This window comes from Henckelia pumila, chromosome 2 (genome assembly GCF_033568475.1).
Source record: "Henckelia pumila isolate YLH828 chromosome 2, ASM3356847v2, whole genome shotgun sequence".
Lineage (NCBI taxonomy): Eukaryota > Viridiplantae > Streptophyta > Magnoliopsida > Lamiales > Gesneriaceae > Henckelia > Henckelia pumila.
Genome location: NC_133121.1, coordinates 59,359,799 through 59,380,953, shown reverse-complemented (window position 1 = coordinate 59,380,953; position 21,155 = coordinate 59,359,799).

Here is a 21,155-nt window from a genome sequence, read left to right as displayed (position 1 = left end):
CAAGGGGTATAATTATCAAAAGGAATGTTTTTATGAATTTGATATTGGTACTGGATTAGTGCCAAGAGATTTGAACGCTGTCGCCTGACTTTATCAGAGATACAGATTTTAGTTTCCGTTGACAGAATAGTCTTGGAAAGGATTCTTTGACAAGTGTACATTCTGGATTGATAGTTTTCGCTGGTGGTACTGGGGGAGAACCAGGAAATTTGATCAGTATTGTCTGGCCTTATCAGAGTTGCAGATAGAGATCAGGGACATGATCAGCATGATGATTTGGGTTTCTTATTAAGCGATTGTAAGATTTATTTGGGTGGTTTCCATTATTGCTCTGGAAGTCTTTTGTACTTCAGACAGGTTATTGGAAAGTTACCCCAGTCTGGAGACCATAATGTTTCTAGTGATTATTTGGATTCAGTGAGGTCTTGTAAAATGATATGAGAGAATAAAGAACTTGTTGTTCTTATTCAAGTCCATATCGGTACATAAGATGTATTTCGAGGACGAAATTATCTTAAGTGGGGGAGAATGTAGTAGCCCAATTCAATTTTACAAGATTAAGTGATTTTAAACATGTTAGAAAGTGATATATAATTTTAAAAGTGTCAAAACATGTTTAAGGAGTCCTTATTTGGTAAAAATAAGTGAAAAATCAGATCCGGAACGTCCAAAAATGACTTCGGAAGGACCAAAACAGTTCGGAGCATCCGGAATAGTTCGGGCCCTCCGAACCACTTCGGGCCCTCCAAACAGTTTGGGCCCTCCGAACCCGAGTTCGGATCGTCCGAACTCAGCAGAGACAGATGTCTTAAAGGCTCGGACAAGTGGCAGTTCGGATCATCCGAACTTTGCCTATAAATAGGCCCTCCGAATTTCAGATTTTTCACACAAATTCAAGTATTCTCTCTCTGCCTTTAGTGCATTCTAGGGTTTTGGGGTGTTTCCAGCCTTCCTAGGCTTGGTCCGGAGGTTGGCCAGGTGCTCCGGGGTTGCGGCGGAGTGGTGCCCAAGTTCTGGGACAGTCGTCATCAGCGGGCTGACGACGAACGCAGGTATAGCTATGACTCCTTATAGTAAATAGGGAGTATGCTATAGCGTAGTTAATGCTTTTAGAATAAGATTATAATGCATGAGTACTTTGAATTGTAGTGCGGATTATAGGCTTGGACATAGTGCTGGTCTAGCTTGCCTAGTTTATGAGGTATGGAAGTATTATTCGAGATATCCAGATTGAGTATGCATGTATTATATGATTGCATGTTTTATATGCCTTTATATATACAGCATGTCACGACTGTATGTTGCATACATGAGCATATTGAGCCTGTATCCTTGCGATATCCGGTATTGGGATATTTATCGTGTCAGTAGATGGTTGGACACAGAGATACGTGTTAGGTCACCAAAATCAGTTGGACACGGAGCTCGTGTTAGGTCACTGATATTTGTTGTACACGTGTACTTGTGTTAGGTCACCATCAGGGCTTCTGAGTATGTTGGTCACCTCCTGTAGCGACGGCTCAGCGTGGCACATACCAGGACCCAAGTTTGTTCTTGATCAGATATTCTTGACCTCGTGTCTTGATACACAATTCACTTGCATACATGCACATATAATACCGTATGCACATACTCTCGTACTGAGCTTATCATGCTCACGTCCCATACTTGTTGTATCTGGATACCCTATTCCATGGGGCAGGTCTGCGGCTGGATGATGCGGGTGGTTCCAGGAGGGCTTAGGCGTTGGATGACCAGCAAGGCTTTGTCTAGGTTTTTACTTCAGTTGTATTTGGGTTAATACATTGGATTTATTCGATATGGTTGTATCATAATATTTGGGGAGTTTATTAATGCTTTTTCGCTGTTAATTCTGATGATTTTATTATTTAAGTTAAATACATGCTTAAATTCTGATTAGTAGGTGATCACGACGCGGGTCACTACATGTAGTGACCGGCACCATGATCACCTACTAATCAAAAGATTAAGCATGCAATTAAACAATAAATAAACTTAATCAAAGTAAATACGGAACTAAAATAAACTAATACCAGAAAAGTATAACCTAGTGGTCAACCCTGCAATCCTGCCTTGGTCACCACCTAACCTCACAATCCTTAGGAGAACTACCTGCAATCTGCCCCATCGAATGAGGTGTCCAGACAACAGAAAAACAACCGGACGTGAGCATAAAATGCGCAGTACGAGGGTATGAGTATACAATATTATATGTGCATGTATGCAAGTGTACTAGTTACCAAGACTCTCAGGTCAAGAATATCTGATCAAAGAATAGACTTGGGCCCTGATTATATAGCACGTTGTGCCGTTGCTTCAGGAGGTGACCTACATACCCAACTGATGGTGACCTGACATAAGTCTATGTTTCCAACCAATATTGGTGACCTGACACGAGTTTATATGTCCAACCATCTACTGACAGGATAGGGTAAACACCCTACTACAAGATATCACAAGGATACAAGCTCAAGATGATCATGCATGTAGCATAATAACATGTCATAATATATGCATGTAAAATCATGCCATATAAATCATGCATCACATATTACATGCAAACTCAGTCAGGATATCTCGAACAGTACTTCCATAGCTTTCTAAGGCAGATCTTAGAATCTCTCATCTAGGTTCCAAGCCTACCATGCAGCGCTACAATGCATAATAACCATGCATTTTCTAACAAGCCAAACAACATCCATCATACTCTAAAAGCTTTAAATAAACTATAGCATACTCCCAATTTATTATAAGGAGCCAGAGCTATACCTTCGTCCATCGTCAGTCCGCTGATGTCGAATGCCCCAGAGCTTGGGCACAGCCTTTCTATGACCCCTGGACACCTCGCAAAAGCTCTGCTGCTTGGCCCCTACTACGGACATTGTCCACTAACTATAAAAATACTACTACCTACTCCAACTCTTAAAAAAAGAGTCCCGAAGCCCTTAAAATAGAGCCATTACGGGAGAGGAGATGTTTTGAAATTGACAATAAAATGAGAGCCTTGGACCTCCTATTTATAGAGCATGATCAGACGCTCCGATCCCTAGATCGGACGCTCCGATCTGCGCATGCATGCCACATTCCGATCGGTCAAGATCGGACGCTTGGATCCTTACTTCGGAGGCTTCGATCTCATGCATGCTGCTACATGTTCAAGTCTTATTTCCACGTGAATGTCACTATGATCGAAGGCTCCGATCCCAGTTCGGACGCTCCGATCATCCCCGTAGCTTCCGAACTCCTTTGCTGGCTCAGATCTGGTTCGGACCCTCCGAACTGACCGACCCCAAATAAGCCCATTAACCATTTTTTGGGCATTTTGGACCCAATTCCTTGGTCCGTTAGATCATATTAAAAACCCTTAATCATGTTTTATTAAAATCCCAAAGTCTGGAAACAAATCTGAAATATCTTTCCCTGACAATGCTTACTGATATGCCAAGAAAACTCACAATTTCCTGAATGTGTAATCAATCACTACTGTCAAAAGTGAAGTCTCAATTACACGGAACGATATGTGTTTTCTTTGTGAATCGATACATCACAACCCTGATAGTATCATAATTATTCAAGACTACTGGCAAATGGGTTACAAAGTCCATTGAGATAACTTCCTTTTTCACTCAGGAATCAATAACTATGATACAAACTTCCAGGTTGTCGATGTTCAGTTTAAATCTGTTGACAAACCCAATATCAATAAACATACTGAAACACAAAGAGCTTCATATCTTTCCATCGGAACCGAGTACTCAAGTCTTTGTACACCAAAAGAATTCTCGTACTAATTACTAACACTTTATCATAACACATGTGACAACATCATTATCCACAATTCCTGATTTCCTAAACCCTTCAGGTTCACTCTTGGGAATATCAATATTTATTCTGTTGACTCAAAATTCGATTAGTAAAAATTCTTGGTACTTATAATTTGGGTCGAATATTGACATCTATCTCATAACTTGAACTAATTCTCAAAACAATAATATTGGTTATCCCACCATGGATAACAATAAATTCTAACTGAATCCGGACTAACTCCTTCTACGAATCACAAACAAAGTCATTCCATAATTGTAAAGTCTATAACCCTGCTCAAATCGACTTATTTATTTAGTCACAACGGTGATCTAACGCATCCAAAAGACAACCCGGGAAATCAGTGACAACAATCTCACCAGACCCGAAATCTATAGGTCTCAGCTGCTGCCTTTCCCTATGTCTAATCACTTGATGCTATCCTGCTAGATCCCATCAATTCAACATATATCTCAATCTAGATCCGACCAATTGAATTCCGAGAGTATTACCGAAAACTAGGTTAAAAACCTCTTGTACCAAACAAGGTACAATATCAATTCTGATCTTCCTAAGAAGATAATAAATGTTACTGAATTCCCACTATATGTAATCATAACAGATCTATTAAAAAAACATTATCCATCTAAATCATTTACATGGTAAGATGAAACCAATTGTTCACATCACAATTCCTGACTGAACTGATGGATATGACAACAACATTGAAACCTCCGAATTAGTATTCCACATTCACGAGAGTTAAATCTCAACCATTTCCCGTAATCAGTAGAAACCCAAAAGTTCCAAATAACTGCATTCCTGGAGATCCCAAACGACTAGAGAATCCTGAATGCACCTTGAATCGCTTTATTGCTTCGAGGCATTACCAAGGACCAGCTACTAAGATTAAAAGCTTATAGTACCATCCCAAGTACCTCCTGATTCACTATATCCCAAATCAATACTGATTGGATTAACCTTATCGATCACGTCGATCCTTTGTGGCTCACACTTGGCTTGAAAAGATCAACCAATTAGGCATTACTTGCCAATTATTGATCATAGAAAACTTACATGGCTCGATCAACAACTTTGATCTCGTTGTCGAGTCTCCTAATCCAAATACTTGGAATCACAAGATCCGCACCGAATGTATCATTCCTAAATCTGATAAAGTCAGACGATAATTTGAATAATTCAAGTAAGAATCAATCCTACTACTAGATATATCATCTAGTAATTCTTTAATAACCAGACAAATATTTTTTGTGCGGAATGAACACTAGGGAATATCCGTCCCAAAACATTTCCAACCAAAGAAGATTTAATCATATTTCTTTGACTGATTTAGATGATAACAATTCAAATCCCTTGGCACTAACCCAGTACCAAGACCAAATCCAAAGGTTTCCAACTATCGCTAAACAACCTTCTGGTAGTTAATTCCTTGCTAAGACTGCGCAATCATATCAATACTGAGGTATCCTTCCCCAATAGCCTATCTGAAACAAACCTTCTAGTGAATACCGGCTTAAGTCGTGCTTCCCCTCCCATCTCAAATAATCCATCACAGTCCTTAGCACCTGATATAACTCACTTCTAAGTCTCTTATAAATTCTATCATTTTTTAGAAACACCCTTATCCGGATCAAAGTCCCATCACTGGTCTTAGGAAAAACTCCTATAATTAATTTATCTGGAAAAAAAGCACAAATCTAATCCCGAGTCTGCAAACATCTGACAAATAAACCCAGTTGAATACCGATTCAACTAAAACACTTGGAATTAAATTCCGAAATCCCAAATCGAAAGCCAAAAACCTATCTGCTAAGAACGACCAGTTGCCAAGGAAAATCCCTTCCAAGACTATTCTGACAACAGAATTTCTTGATCTGAAACTCTGACAAAGTCAGACGATAACTAATTTCCTTGGATACTAAATCTCAGTATAAACTAATTCTCCATGAGAGAATCCAAATATCGAATATCTATAGCCATACTGTGATTGTTGCAAAACACCAGACTGAGGTAGCCTCCCCCTGAATAACCATTTGAAGCAAGAAAAGCTCCCAGAGACCCTCTGAAGCACGAAAGGCTCCCAGAGTAATACAAGCATGGGATCGCACTTTCTCTCCATCTAGTCATATATCCACACAGTCCAAAGTACTTGATATAACTCATCACTGTGCCCCTGATGAAAACACAATCATTTTTGGCAAACACTATGTCTCGATAGAATATTATAGGAAATATATAACTATTCAACTGAAAACATGCATAATTCAATCCTAATTATAAACAAGTTTAAACAAATGTCTGATCCTTTATTCCATATAATCAAGATAATCCCGGATATCACAATTACAATATTTGAACAACTAACCCAGGTTCTATTCAATCTTTATTACAATCCCTTGTAATAAACAACTTATCAAAAATATTACACTGAAAAGAAGCACAATATAACAATCCAAATGTTTACAACTGAAATACTGTTTACAACAAAACTTAATATAGTATTTATGTAGCACCAATAATTCCATAATTTGAATTCCATGCCTAAATTCTCTTTTTAATAATTATGATTTTAATTTCTTGAAATTAATTGCTTAAGTTTCCTTTAAAGTTCTAGTGCTCAAATATTTTAAGTTATTTATTATTGAGATTTTTGAGGCAATGACTTCCGGTTCCGGTGTTCGGCGATGGTGGATTTTGGCGGTAAATTCCAAGACTTGTTATTTTAAAAGTTTAGTAGGGAGGTAGGAGGAAATTAGGTGAGAGTTTAAAAGTTAGAAGTTTCCGGATATCAGAAAGCATTTTTCTTATTATTGCAATATTAGGTTTATTCTTTAGATTTTTTCAAAAGTTAGAATTTTCATAAACCCGGATTAGTAAAACACAATTTAATATTTTTAATTTGGGGTTTTTAAACTTAGGAATTTTATTAGTGTTAGTTAGTAGGTAAAAGATGTCCTTTAAAGTTGTACTATTAAAGCAACACTCACACCTACTTTTAAATACTTATACCTATGATTACACACACATGTACACACTACACACTTAAACTTTTAAAACCTTTAAATACTATTTCTCAAACCCTAGCCACCCAAAATCTCAAGTAGTCGCCCCACTCTCTCTTTTCTCACCTCTCCCACCGGCCGATCCCTTTCCGAGATCCAGCCGCCACGGCCGCCATCTCCTGCCGCCGCCGGAAGAACCTCTAGGGAGGTTGTTATAGGTGTTGGTCAAGAGTCTTCAGCCCCTTTATGTTGGAAAACATGTTCATCAATCAAGAATTGATACCCGGTGCAGCGGAAGTTTAAAAATTTTATTTTATTATATGAAACGATTCCATATCAAGGGTATCAAATCTTTTACGATTAAATATGTGTAAGTAAAACAAATAATCACAATTAAATATTTTACCTTAAAATCTCGAAGCGAGATTATGGACACCAACAGAACTCAATCTGCTCTTCTTATAAATCCCGGGAACCGATGGCGTCATGATCAATCACCGGAATTAGGTCCACGAACGAAAAACAGAAACCCTCTGATTGACTGCACTAGAAATCAATCAGAAGTTTTACGTAGAGAATAAAAAGATTTGATCTGTTAATTCGAATTGTAATTTTTCACAAAAATTACAGTCCGAATTTTCTCAAAAGGGACAGAGGAATTTTCAAAAAACCTCTTGAATAATATAGACTGATTTTCAAAAATTGCTAGACTGAAATCTTGTGTAATTTTCGAACACAGTACATATATTTATAAATAATTTCTAGACTAGATTAAGTTATAATTGCATTAGGACTCTAACTCCTTAGGGCCCACAATCCATAACTTAAGCCCAACAAGCCAAGCCCGTTGTTCTAGAAATTAATATAAAATTCATCGGGACTCCGATTGATAAACTGATTTTACCAATGTGCATAGAAATCATTTCTGCATCTTTTAAAGTCAAGATAATTTTTCTGAATCCGAATTCAGTGATTTCCAAATTTGCCCATCCCTATGTCATTTTAGGAAATCTCACTCCCTTTAGTTAAGAAGTCCAACTTCTCTTTCATTAAATTTAACTCTTTAAATTTAACTATCTCTACGGGGTTTTAGTAATCCATTACTTGTGTAATCCTCAATGGCTCAGGAATACAGCTAGCTGTGGGCTCACAACTCCTTGTGACTCGGAACAACAATTTCCGACTTACCCATCGAATCATGGTAAGAGCGCCTAGCAACATCGCCCCATGATTCTCTAGGTATCACTGATAGTGCCTGCAAAAACCAGTAGATTTTGGTTAGCGTACAGTACGGTCCCTTCATCCATATATCCCGATCAAATCAACAACCATTGGTATATCGAGAGTCGTTCGAGATTCGATAACTATGCATTACATCTTGGAGATCAAATAGTGACATCGTATGTGTTACTAGGAAAATCCATTAACCTAAAACACATCATGTACTCTGGCCAGAGATTCGTCATACTAATATCTCCTCAGATCGCATAGGATATCCACACTCGCAAGTATGTGGTGAATCCTTGACAACAAAGTATCGACTCCTATATGTGTCGTAACTGTACCCAATCCCGACACCTGATGACCCCAATAGAGTTGGTAAACGAGTCAAAGTATAGTACTAGCATATAGAGTCTCAATGATATTTCAAGTAATAAGTACTAATGGTGTACAACCAAAACCGCGGACTTTTCCCACTCGATAAGTGATAACCACTTGGAAAGTCCGAATAGGGTAGTTCGATCATTCATCATATGAATATCCATTTGCATGCTTTGAACATCTCTATGTTCCATACCAATGAAACGTGGTACTCGGCATCGCAAATGCTAGTCGAAATCTCGAGCGATCCTTATCCTTATTTGCAGACGGCTCAATTGACTAGGAACAGTTTAGAATATATAGTGACTATAAGATGTGTTTCATGATAGCCATCCCCATGTGCTACCACATCTTACATACACTATAGTATATTCAAGGTCTTTATCAAAATAACAATAGTATATCATAATATAACATTATGAAGAAAGATAAAGTCAATGCCATTATAAAAGTGTAAATTATATTAAACAAAAGATTATTTTACATAGAGTCATAAAAGCCCTTAGCCACAAGTTGGCTAACCGGACACCCACTCTTTCAATCTCCCACTTGACCTAAAGCCAACTAGTCATACTACGTAATCTCATTGCTTCGCGATATTTGTCAAACAATGGTCATGGCAAGGGCTTAGTAAGCGGATCAGCGATATTGTCTGTAGAGGCCACTCTCTCGACACTGATGTCTCCCCTTTCCATGATCTCCCGGATGATGTGGTATTTCCTCAGTACGTGTTTGGACTTCTGATGAGACCTTGGTTCCTTTGCCTGAGCAACGGCACACGTGTTGTCACAGTACACCGGGACTGGACCAATAGCTTCAGGAATTACACCCAACTCTTGGATGAATTTCCTTATCCAAACCGCCTCTTTAGCAGCAGCTGATGCTGCAATGTATTCTGCCTCAGTGGTGGAATCCGCTGTGGTGTCTTGCTTGGAACTCTTCCAAGAGACATCACTGCCATTGAGTACGAATACAAATCCAGAGGTTGATTTTGAGTCATCCACGTCACATTGGAAGCTAGAGTCGGTATAGCCTTCCAACTTCAATTCTCTCCCTCCATAAACCATGAATAAATTCTTAGTCCTTCGTAAGTACTTAAGAATGTCCTTCACGGCTTTCCAATGCATTTGACCGGGATTGGCTTGGTATCTGCTCGTGATGCTCAGAGCATAGGCCATATCCGGTCTGGTAGATATCATCCCATACATGATACTACCTATGGCTGACGCATATGGCACGTGTCTCATCTTCTCTATCGCTTCGTCAGTCTTGGGACACATAGACTTGGATAGAGAAACTCCATGACACATAGGTAGATGTCCTCTCTTGGACCCATCCATTGAAAACCTTTTCAATATGGTGTCGATGTAGGTTGATTGAGTGAGTCCTATCATTCTTTTAGATCTATCTCTATAGATCTGAATTCCTAGAATATAGGATGCCTAACCTAAATCCTTCATCGAGAATCTACCTGATAACCATATCTTTGTTGACTGCAACATCCCTACATCATTCCCCATGAGCAGGATGTCATCAACATAAAGTACTAAGAATGTTACCGCATTCTTAACTACTTTCTTGTACACGCGTGGTTCCTCCGGGTTCTTGATAAAACCGAAATCCTTTATCGTTTCATCAAATTTCTGGTTCCAACTTCTTGATGCTTGTTTGAGACCATAGATTGATCTCTGAAGCTTGCATACCTTATGCTCGCTTCCCATGGATGTGTATCCCTCAGGCTGCATCATATAGATCTCTTCCTTAATGTTTCCATTAAGAAATGCAGTCTTTACATCCATTTGCCATATCTCATAGTCATACCATGCTGCTATGGCAATAAGGATTCTTATGGACTTGAACATTGCGACTGGTGAAAAGGTTTCATCATAGTCAACTACTTGTCTTTGAGTATAACCTTTTGCCACCAATCGTGCCTTGTAGGTCAATACCTTTCCATCAGGCCCAAGATTTATCTTGTAGATCCATTTGCACCCAATTGGAACAATTCCATCGGGAGGATCTACTAAAGACCAAACTTGGTTAGAATGCATCGAGTCTATTTCCGATTGCATAGCTTGAAGCCATAAATTCGAATACGCATCAGAAATTGCTTCCTTGAAGTTTTTTGGATGATTGCAATAGCTTCAAGAAGAAGACCATATCTAATAGGAGGCCTAGAAGTCCTCTCGGATCTCCTAGTAATAGGCGTGTCTTGTGATGATTCTTGAGGTGTAGGATCGCTATTTTGTATCTCGGGTTCTTCTCGAATTTCTTCGAGTTCCATCATCTTGCCTTTCTTATCCAATAAGAACTCCTTCTCCAAGAAGGTGGCATTCCTTGAAACATACACTTTTGTTTCAGCAGGAAGATAGAAATAATATCCGATTGAATTCTTCGGATACCCTACAAAATAACATAAGGTGGATCGACTATCCAACTTAACTCCCACTGTCTGCTTCAAGTAAGCAGGACATCCCCAAATCCTCAAGTACGAATACTTAGGAGCTTTGCCATTCCATAACTCGTATGGTGTTTTATCTACTGCTTTAGTGTGGACGTTGTTTAACAACAATACCGTCGTTTCAAGCGCGTAGCCCCAAAACGAAGGTGGGAGCTCAGTGAAGCTCATCATGGATCGAACCATGTCCAACAAAGTTCGATTGCGACGTTCCGAAACACCATTCAGCCGAGGTGTCATAGGAGGAGTCCATTGAGAGAGAATCCCATTCTCTTTTAGATAGTCCAAAAACTTGGTACTTAAGTATTCTCCACCTCGATCCGATCGAAGTGCCTTAATACTTTTACCTAGTTTGTTTTCTACTTCAGCCTTGAATTCTTTGAACCTTTCAAATGCTTCAGACTTATATTTCATTAAATATAAATACCCATACCTAGAATGATCATCAGTAAAGGTAATTAAGTAGGTGTTGCCACATTTAGTACCAATCCTAAGTGGACCGCAAACATCTGTATAGATCAAATCCAACAGATTTTGACTATGCTCAGGTTTTCCTTTGAAATGAGATTTAGTCATTTTTCCCTTTAGGCAGGACTCACAAGTAGGTAGAGAGTTAATATCAGACATATCAAACATGCCCTCTCCCACTAGCTTGTTCATCCTCCTTGAGGAAATATGACCTAGCCTAGCATGCCAAAGGTTTGCCGGGTTTTGACTATCGTTTTTCCTTTTAATTGTTGTTATCGGTTTATCAACATAATTAATTGGAACGTCTTTTAATTTTAAGCTATATAGATCGTTTTCAAGTTGTCCATTTCCAATCAAACATTCATTCTTGTAAATATTGCAAATCTCATTCACAAAATTGCAAGAAAAACCATCTCTATCAAGCATAGAAATAGATATAATATTTTTGACCAAATCCGGAACATATAAAACATCTCTCAAAAATAACTTAAAATTGTTCTGCAAAACTAAATAAATGTCTCCTATAGCTTTGGCTTCGACTCTAGAACCATTCCCGAGCCTTAGCTGGGTCTCACCCATCCTTAGCTTACGACTTCTTGTCATCACCTGCAAATCATTGCAAATGTGAGATCCACATCCGGTATCCAATACCCAAGAAGAAGTATTAAGCGAAACATTTATTTCAATGTAAAACATACCCTTTGCAGTTCGCAACTGTTCGAGGTATTCCTTGCAGTTACGTTTCCAATGAACGGGTTTCTTGTAGTAGTGGCAAACGTTATCATCTTTGTTCACATTTGAAACCTTGGCCTTTCCCTTCTTACTTGGTACAATCTTCTTGGGCGGGGCAGAACGTTTCTTACCCTTTTCACTTGGCCCCTTCTTGGAGTAAGAAGAGGATCCAACCAAGAGTACCGGTTTATTCTTCTTTAATGTGGCCTCATAAGACACAAGCATATTGACCATCTCTCCAAGGGTGGCCTCTATCTTGTTCATATTGAAGTTCACCACAAATCCATCAAATGATGAAGGAAGTGAAAGAAGTAATTAGTCCGCGTTTAGCTCATGCTCCAATGTCAAATCGAGTGTTACCAACTTTTCAATGAGCCCAATCATGTGTACCACATGCTCACGGACCGAAGTCCCATCTCGCATGCGGCATGTCATGAGCTCTTTGACGGTGGCATACCTTTCCGACCTTGACTGAGCTCCAAAAAGTTCCTTGAGGTGCACGTGTATGTCAGCAGCATTCACGGCATCCTCAAATCGCCTCTGGAGTTCATTAGACATTGAAGCTTGCATATAGCATTTAGCCTTGATATCATGGTCCCACCATTGATCAAGTTTTGCCAATTCTTCCGGACTTATATTAGCCGGTGCTTCCTTTGGAGGCTTCTTTTCTAACACGTAGAAAATTTTCTCCGAGTTTAGAACAATTTTTAATTTACGGAACCATTCCGTATAGTTTGCGCCAGTCAATTTGTTTTGTTCGAGAATTGAGTATAGTGGATTTCGCGAATTCATCGTAATGAAATACTGAAAAGAAACAGACAATAATCAGTGATTTGTTTAATTAATTTACTAAGACATAAAATATGGCGAAATTTAATTTTATGAATTTCACTCCCACTATTTTAACGATTTCACTACCCTCTTGTGAAAACGGAAAACTCCATTACTTAGTGGGAACATGGAGTCCAATTGACAAATCATAGTCCCGAATAATATCAGCCAACCATAATTTTTCAAAAGGTAGAGCCCAATTACTTCCAAAGTAACCCCCATGTATTTACCTCATGTCCAATAAGGGCCCAATAATATGACGTTGTTTATTGTGACATGTCAAGATAACCCATCAATATTAAGTTGTGATGGACGGTCGCCATGTGGATCCCCAAATAATATGAGCCAATCCCATGGGAGTTCCACCCAACTTACAACATGTGTCGATCCAATGTATAACTTTTCGACGAACGGGCCCCCCCAATAATATGAGCCGGACCGTATCTGTAAGGCCCGGGATTAATTAGAGATTAATCCGAATTTATTTAATTTTAATCCGAGTATATTTAATTTGGAAATATTTAGAGTTTTGATTTAAATTCTAATATTCTTAAATTATTTAGGATTGAAATTGAATTAAAATAAGGGCCGAGGACCAAATTGCAATTATTGAAGAAATGAGGGGCTAAATTGCAATTAGGATTCAAAGTTATCAGATATTAAATTGAATACTCAGCTTATGCACGTGTATGAAGGAGAATTTTCAGAAAAATAAGAACAGAGCTCAATTTCTTCAATTTTTCTTTGAGTTTTTGATCTTCAAACCCTTATAACTTTTGCTCCGGGTATCCGATTTCGATTCCGAAAAGTGTTCTGGAATCCTTACAACAAGGGCTTCGATTTGGTGTAAGATTTTATATCTTTTAGCATGGTTTGAATTTCAAAAATTGACAGATATCAGATATTGAGTTTTCGGTTATGTTTTGAGTTGTGTATTGCGTCTAGTTTCGACACCGGATCAAAGTTGAATGCTTGAAGGGATTGATTATGATTTGTAGCATGTATCTTGACAAGTATAGCTGCTGATATGTTGTTGTATGGCTGAGTTTTATAAGATATATGATGATATATGAGTTGAGTTACAAGTTTCGAAGTCGGGAATTACGTCGGTTACCGATTTTGAATCGCTACGTTGTTTAATCAAGTTTTGGAACTGTTTTGATAGCCGAATTCTGAGTTGATGTTGTTATTGAGATGTTATCAATGTTAAAGAATGTGTCTTGTTCAATTTCAGTCACGTTTGGAAGGCCAACAACACGAGACGCCGACTTTGAACCGAAGAAAGTTGATTGAGGTTTGAAGTGGTTTTGATTGATGAAATCTTGATGGTTTTGACTCGTTTCTGAAATGATAGGTTGATATGAAGTTTGATATATGTGTTTTGATTATATCTTACAGATTTGAAGAGTTCAGAACCTCAATAAACGAAGGTATAATGACGACATCGCGAAGTAAGGACTTTGAAACTCAAGAACAATTATCTTTGAGTTGGTCCGCAAAAATCACATACTTGTTTATGTTTTGATTTGATTGTGGTGTTGTCGATTCATCTCAGGTAGTGGATCTTTAAATTTGAGTTGATATGATGTTATATCGAATTGATTCTAAGCCAAGGTTGTGGTTAACCTTATTTGCGAGTCGTTTACGAATTCGTTAGATGGATATCCATGTCAAGATCATTTATGAATCTTGATGGCTTCGAAGTTATATGAATCAATTCGTATTTAAAGTGTTTGAGTACTCTATTTGTTGAGTCGAGTTTTAAATAGAGTTAATATGATTTATTTAACGCTTTCGATATGTTGGTTATACTGAGATTTGTATCTCACCGGAGTTTATCCGGCTGTTGTCTTGTTTTGTATGTGTGCATGACAATAGAGAGGGCAGGAGCTGATCATCGACGTCATTGACAGCTGGGAGAGAGTCTAACACGTGAGGACTTGGGTTGTAGATGATGTTTTGAATGTTAGAAGCAAGGAACTTTAGAACTTGTTGGTTTTGGAATACATGTATAAAACTTGAGATAGTTTGTGTCGTTATCGTTATCGTTTCTTTAGCGACTTGGTTGATGTAATAAAATGCATGTATACTTGCTTGAAACTTTGTTAGATGTATAAATTTGTGTTTACATTAAAGGAAACAAGTTTTGGAGCTGTCAATTGCCAAGTTTTGGAGCTGTCAAATGTGGGCAAGAATCTGCCCAGGGCCGTGCTCGAGCTGCAGAAAACAACAGCCCAAGCGCAGCCCAGGGCAGAAAGTTCTGCCTCGAAATGGGCAGGGCGCGCCCGAGCGGCGCTTTTCAGCCGCTCGAGCGCAGCCTATTTAAAAAAAATAAATATTTTGTTTGTTACAGCTTCGGATGCTTGGTGATTGCTTATTCATTAATTGCCCTTAAGATTTGAGATTAGCAACTCGAGGCCCCACAACAGGTGGTATCAGAGCGTTAAGTTTCTCGAACTAAGAATAGATGAGTGGGGTAGATCGAGTCTTTTACTCTGATTTAAGTATTCTTGAAGCATGTTTATTATCTGACTTGATTTACAGCTTTAAGAATTGCATGCTATCCGTTATCTGATATTATTGGAAGCATATAATAATACGACTGAATCAGATTCGATCTTTTGAGAAGGCATTGAGGAACTGAAACAGAAATGTGTTATGATATGATGAATTGTACACTAATCTGTTTGACTATCAAATATGCCTCCCCGACCAGCACCGAGAGTTAGACAACCATTGGTTGTGAATCAGCCTGAACAGACCAATGTTGCACAGGTCCCAGTGACAGTGTCTGAACATGGACAGGGTAGCACGTCTACTGATGAGTTCAGTGATGCTAATCCGATGGAGAAACTTTTGAAACGATTCCAGTCATTCAAACCACCGAAGTTGCAAGGAACAGAGAATGCTATTGAGTGTGAGAACTGGCTGGAATATATTGAGCAGTTATTTAAGTCCATTGACTATACAGATGATCTTCGTGTGAGACTGATAATTCATCAACTGCATGGCCTTGCCAAGAGTTGGTGGATAGCGACGAAGAGAGCACTGGAAAACCAAGTTACTGTTATTACCTGGTCTGTATTTCGAACTGCTTTCTATCAGCGTTTCTTTCCTGTGTCTTATCGCAAGGACAAAGGAGCAGAGTTTTCAAGTTTGCAACAGGGACAATTGAATATTGAAGAATATGTTGCCAAATTCACTAGCCTGTTTAAGTTTGCACCACATATCGCTGTTAGTGACGAAGCTCAAGCCGATCAATTCATCAATGGCTTGAATCCTGAGGTGTTTACACTGGTGAATTCGGGAAGACCGAATACCTTTGCTGATGCTCTGAATCGAGCAAAGGGTGCTGAAGCAGGGATACTAAAGCAACGAGGAGCACAGTTTGTGCCACAGCCAGTGAGACAACCACAAGAACAGTCACAGATTCCACAGCCACCTCGATTTGAAGCTGGAGGTAGCAGCAGTGGAAAGAAAAATTTCTTCAAGGGTAAGAGCAAACAGTTCAAGAGATCAGGTGGTGGTAGCTCTTCTAGTTCTAGTGGATCCCGACAGTCTAGAGCTAGACAGAAGTCTGATGTATATTGCACCAAATGTGGAGGTCTCCATACTGATGAACAATGCCGAGGTGTGTTTGGAAGCTGCCACATTTGCAACAAGATGGGACACTTTGCAAGAGTGTGTCCACAACAAGGATCTGAAGGTGCACAGGGTGCAGGAGCATCGAGACCGGTGGGTCAATCTACATCTTCAGTTCACTCTTTTCAACCACAACCTGCCGCACCAAGTAGAGGAGGAGGTCAGACGGTGAATCAACCTCCAAGGCAACAAGCAAGGGTGTTTGCATTGACTGAGGAGCAAGCACAAGCGGCACCAGATGATGTGATTGCAGGTAACTGTTCTCTTTATGGTTATCCTGCTTATGTCTTATTTGATACTGGTGCGTCGCATACTTTTATATCTGAGCAGTTTGTTGCATTGCATTCATTACCTGTTGAGCCCTTAGCTACTGTTGTATCTATTTCATTACCTCTGGGTCGAGGTATTGTATCAGTGAAGTCTGTACAAAATTGTATATTACAGTGTGAGGGGCATGAGATTGAGCTTGATTGTATTGTACTCGGTTTGTCTGATTTTGATTGCATAATCGGTATTGATATGTTAACCAAGTACAGAGCTACAGTAGACTGTTTTCAGAAGATTGTGAAGTTCAAACCTGATATGGCTGATGAATGGAAATTTTATGGTAAGGGATCAAGATCTAAAATTCCATTGATATCTGTTCTTGCTATGACTGAGTTGTTACAGAAAGGAGCAGAAGGATTTCTGATCTATGTTGTTGATGTATTGAAGACTAGTCCGACACTGACTGATATACCGGTGGTGAGTGAATTTGCAGATGTATTCCCTGACAAGATTCCAGGACTGCCACCATACAGAGAGGTAGATTTCGGTATTGAATTGATGCCAGGTACACAGCCGATATCAAAAGCACCTTACTGTATGGAACCGATTGAATTGAAAGAACTGAAAGACCAACTCGAAGATTTGTTGGCCAAGGGTTATATCAGACCGAGCGTCTCTCCTTGGGGTGCTCCGATATTGTTTGCTAGAAAGAAGGACAGATCGATGAGACTATGTATTGACTACCGGCAATTGAACAAAGAAACGGTAAAGAATCGCTATCCTTTACCTCGTATCGATGATTTATTTGATCAATTGAAGGATCGTCAGTATAATCGAAGATTGATTTGCGATCCGGATATCATCAATTGAGGGTTAGAGACGAAGATATTCCTAAGACTGCATTTAGAACCAGTTATGGCCATTATGAATTCATAGCCATGCCTTTTGGTCTAACGAATGCACCAGCAGTTTTTATGGGATTGATGAATAGGGTATTTCAAAGATATCTAGATGATTTCGTGATCATATTTATCGATGATATCTTGATTTATTCTAAGAATATGTGTGAACATGCTGATCATCTCCGAATTGTATTGAGAACGTTACGGGAAGAAAAATTATATGCCAAGTTATCCAAATGTGAGTTTTGGTTGCAGCGAGTCGTGTTTCTTGGCCATATAATTTCAGGAGATGGTATATCAGTGGATCCAAGCAAAGTAGAAGTTGTGATCAATTGGCAAAGACCGACGTCTGTGCCAGAAATTCGAAGTTTTATGGGCTTAGCTGGTTATTATCATCGATTCATTCGAGATTTTTCATCTATAGCAAAGCCTATTACACAGCTTACACAGAAGAATGCACCATTTGTTTGGTCTGAGGCATGTGAAAGAAGTTTTGTTGAACTGAAGAAGAGATTGACTACTGCGCCAGTGTTGACAATCCCTAAAGGTACTGGTGATTTTGTTGTTTATTGTGATGCTTATCACCAGGGTTTGGGATGTATTTTAATGCAAAAAGGACATGTTGTTGCTTATGCTTCTCGACAACTGAAACCACATGAGGTTAGGTATCCGATTCATGATCTTGAATTGGCTGCTATCGTTTTTGCATTGAAGATTTAGAGACATTATTTATACGGCGAGAAGTTTGAAATCTTTTCTGATCATAAAAGTCTGAAGTATCTATTCTCAAAATCTGAATTGAACATGAGACAATGACGATGGCTTAATTTATTGAAGAATTTTGATTGTGAAATCAAATATTATCCGGGAAAATCTAACGCAACAGCAGATGCCCTGAGTAGAAAAGTATGTGCTCTATCTTTATCTACTATAGGTGTATCTAATTTGATTGAGAATTGTTGTGTTTCTGGATATGTATTTGAGACAGATAGAAGGCCTATGAGAGTTTATGCAATCAGTGCTGAGCCAGAGTTGTTGATTCGTATCAAAGAAGCACAGAAAGCTAATCAGAATGTACAGAAATCGATTGAAATGATCAGATCAGGACATCAGTCTGAATACAAGGTTAGTGATGACGATATCTTGTATATGAATAACCGAATAGTTGTTCCCAATATTGCAGATTTGAGACAGAATATTCTGAAAGAAGCCCATTGTAGTTGCTTTAGTGTTCACCCTGGAGGCAAAAAGATGTACAACGACTTGAAGAGTCAGTACTGGTGGAAACAAATGAAGTCTGATGTGACTGAATTTGTATCCAAATGTTTGAATTGCCAACAGGTGAAGGCTGAAAGAAAGAAACCGGGTGGCTTATTACAGAGTTTATCAATTCCTGAATGGAAATGGGATCACATTTCCATGGACTTTGTAATGAAGTTACCGCGATCATCTCGAGGATGCGATGCTATTTGGGTGATCATTGACAGATTGACGAAATCTGCGTGCTTTATTCCTTATCGAATGACTTATCGTCATGATCAACTGGCGGATCTTTATATTCGAGAAGTGGCAAGACTTCATGGTGTACCAAATTCGATTGTATCTGACCGAGATCCGAGGTTTACTTCGCACTTTTGGCATAGCCTACAGGAAGCTCTAGGTACGCGTTTACATTTGAGTACTGCTTACCATCCTCAAACCGACGGTCAATCTGAACGAACAATTCAGAAGCTTGAGGATATGCTTAGAGCTGTAGTACTTGATTTTGGTGTTACATGGCAAAATTCTATACCACTCGTGGAATTTTCTTATAACAACAGTTATCAGACGAGTATAGAGATGGCACCATTCGAAGCGTTATATGGGACGAAGTGTCGATCGCCTTTGTATTGGGATGATGTTTCTGAGGTACCTGAGTTAGGGCCAGATATGATCAGACAGATGACTGAAAAGGTGAAACTGATACAGCAGAGAATGAGAACAGCACAGCACAGCACAGACCAGATATGCGAATGTATGACGACGGCCGTATGAGTGTTTCTAAAGATTTCACCGTTCAGAGGCACCGTTCGATTTGGAAAACGAGGGAAGTTATCCCCGAGGTATATTGGGCCGTATGAGATTCTCAAAAAGATAGGCAATCTAGCTTATCGACTCGCTCTTCCTATGTCTTTATCTGGAATACATGATGTCTTTCATGTATCGATGTTAAGGAAGTACATATCTGATGCATCTCATGTGATTCACTCCGATGAAGCTGAGTTGGATGATACTCTTAGCTATTTCGAGCAAGCTATTCAAGTTCTTGATAGAAAGACGAAGCAACTCCGAACGAAGACCATTCCATTGGTAAAGATTCAATGGAGTAGACACGGAGTTGAAGAAGCAACTTGGGAAGCCGAAGAAGATATGAAGCAATGATTTCCTTATCTATTTCACTGATGTGAGTTCTTATTCAGTTTTCAGTTATTTTTATTCTTATGAGCATGCGGACTGCATATCTATACTGTTTATGAATTCGAGGACGAACTCATGTCTTAGTGGGGGAGAAATGTAAGGCCCGGGATTAATTAGAGATTAATCCGAATTTATTTAATTTTAATCCGAGTATATTTAATTTGGGAATATTTAGAGTTTTGATTTAAATTCTAATATTCTTAAATTATTTAGGATTGAAATTGAATTAAAATAAGGGCCGAGGACCAAATTGCAATTATTGAAGAAATGAGGGGCTAAATTGCAATTAGGATTCAAAGTTATCAGATATTAAATTGAATACTCAGCTTATGCACGTGTATGAAGGAGAATTTTCAGAAAAATAAGAACAGAGCTCAATTTCTTCCATTTTTCTTTGAGTTTTTGATCTTCAAACCCTTATAACTTTTGCTCTGGGTATCCGATTTTGATTCCGAAAAGTGTTCTGGAATCATTACGACAAGGGCTTCGATTTGGTGTAAGATTTTATATCTTTTAGCATGGTTTGAATTTCAAAAATTGACAGATATCAGATATTGAGTTTTCGGTTATGTTTTGAGTTGTGTATTGCGTCTAGTTTCGACACCGGATCAGAGTTGAATGCTTAAAGGGATTGATTATGATTTGTAGCATGTATCTTGACAAGTATAGCTGCTGATATGTTGTTTTATGGCTGAGTTTTATAAGATATATGATGATATATGAGTTGAGTTACAAGTTTCGAAGTCGGGAATTACGTCGGTTACCGATTTTGAATCGCTACGTTGTTTAATCGAGTTTTGGAACTGTTTTGATAGCCGAATTCTGAGTTGATGTTGTTATTGAGATGTTATCAATGTTAAAGAATGTGTCTTGTTCAATTTCAGTCACGTTTGGAAGGTCAACAACACGAGACGCCGACTTTGAACCGAAGAAAGTTGATTGAGGTTT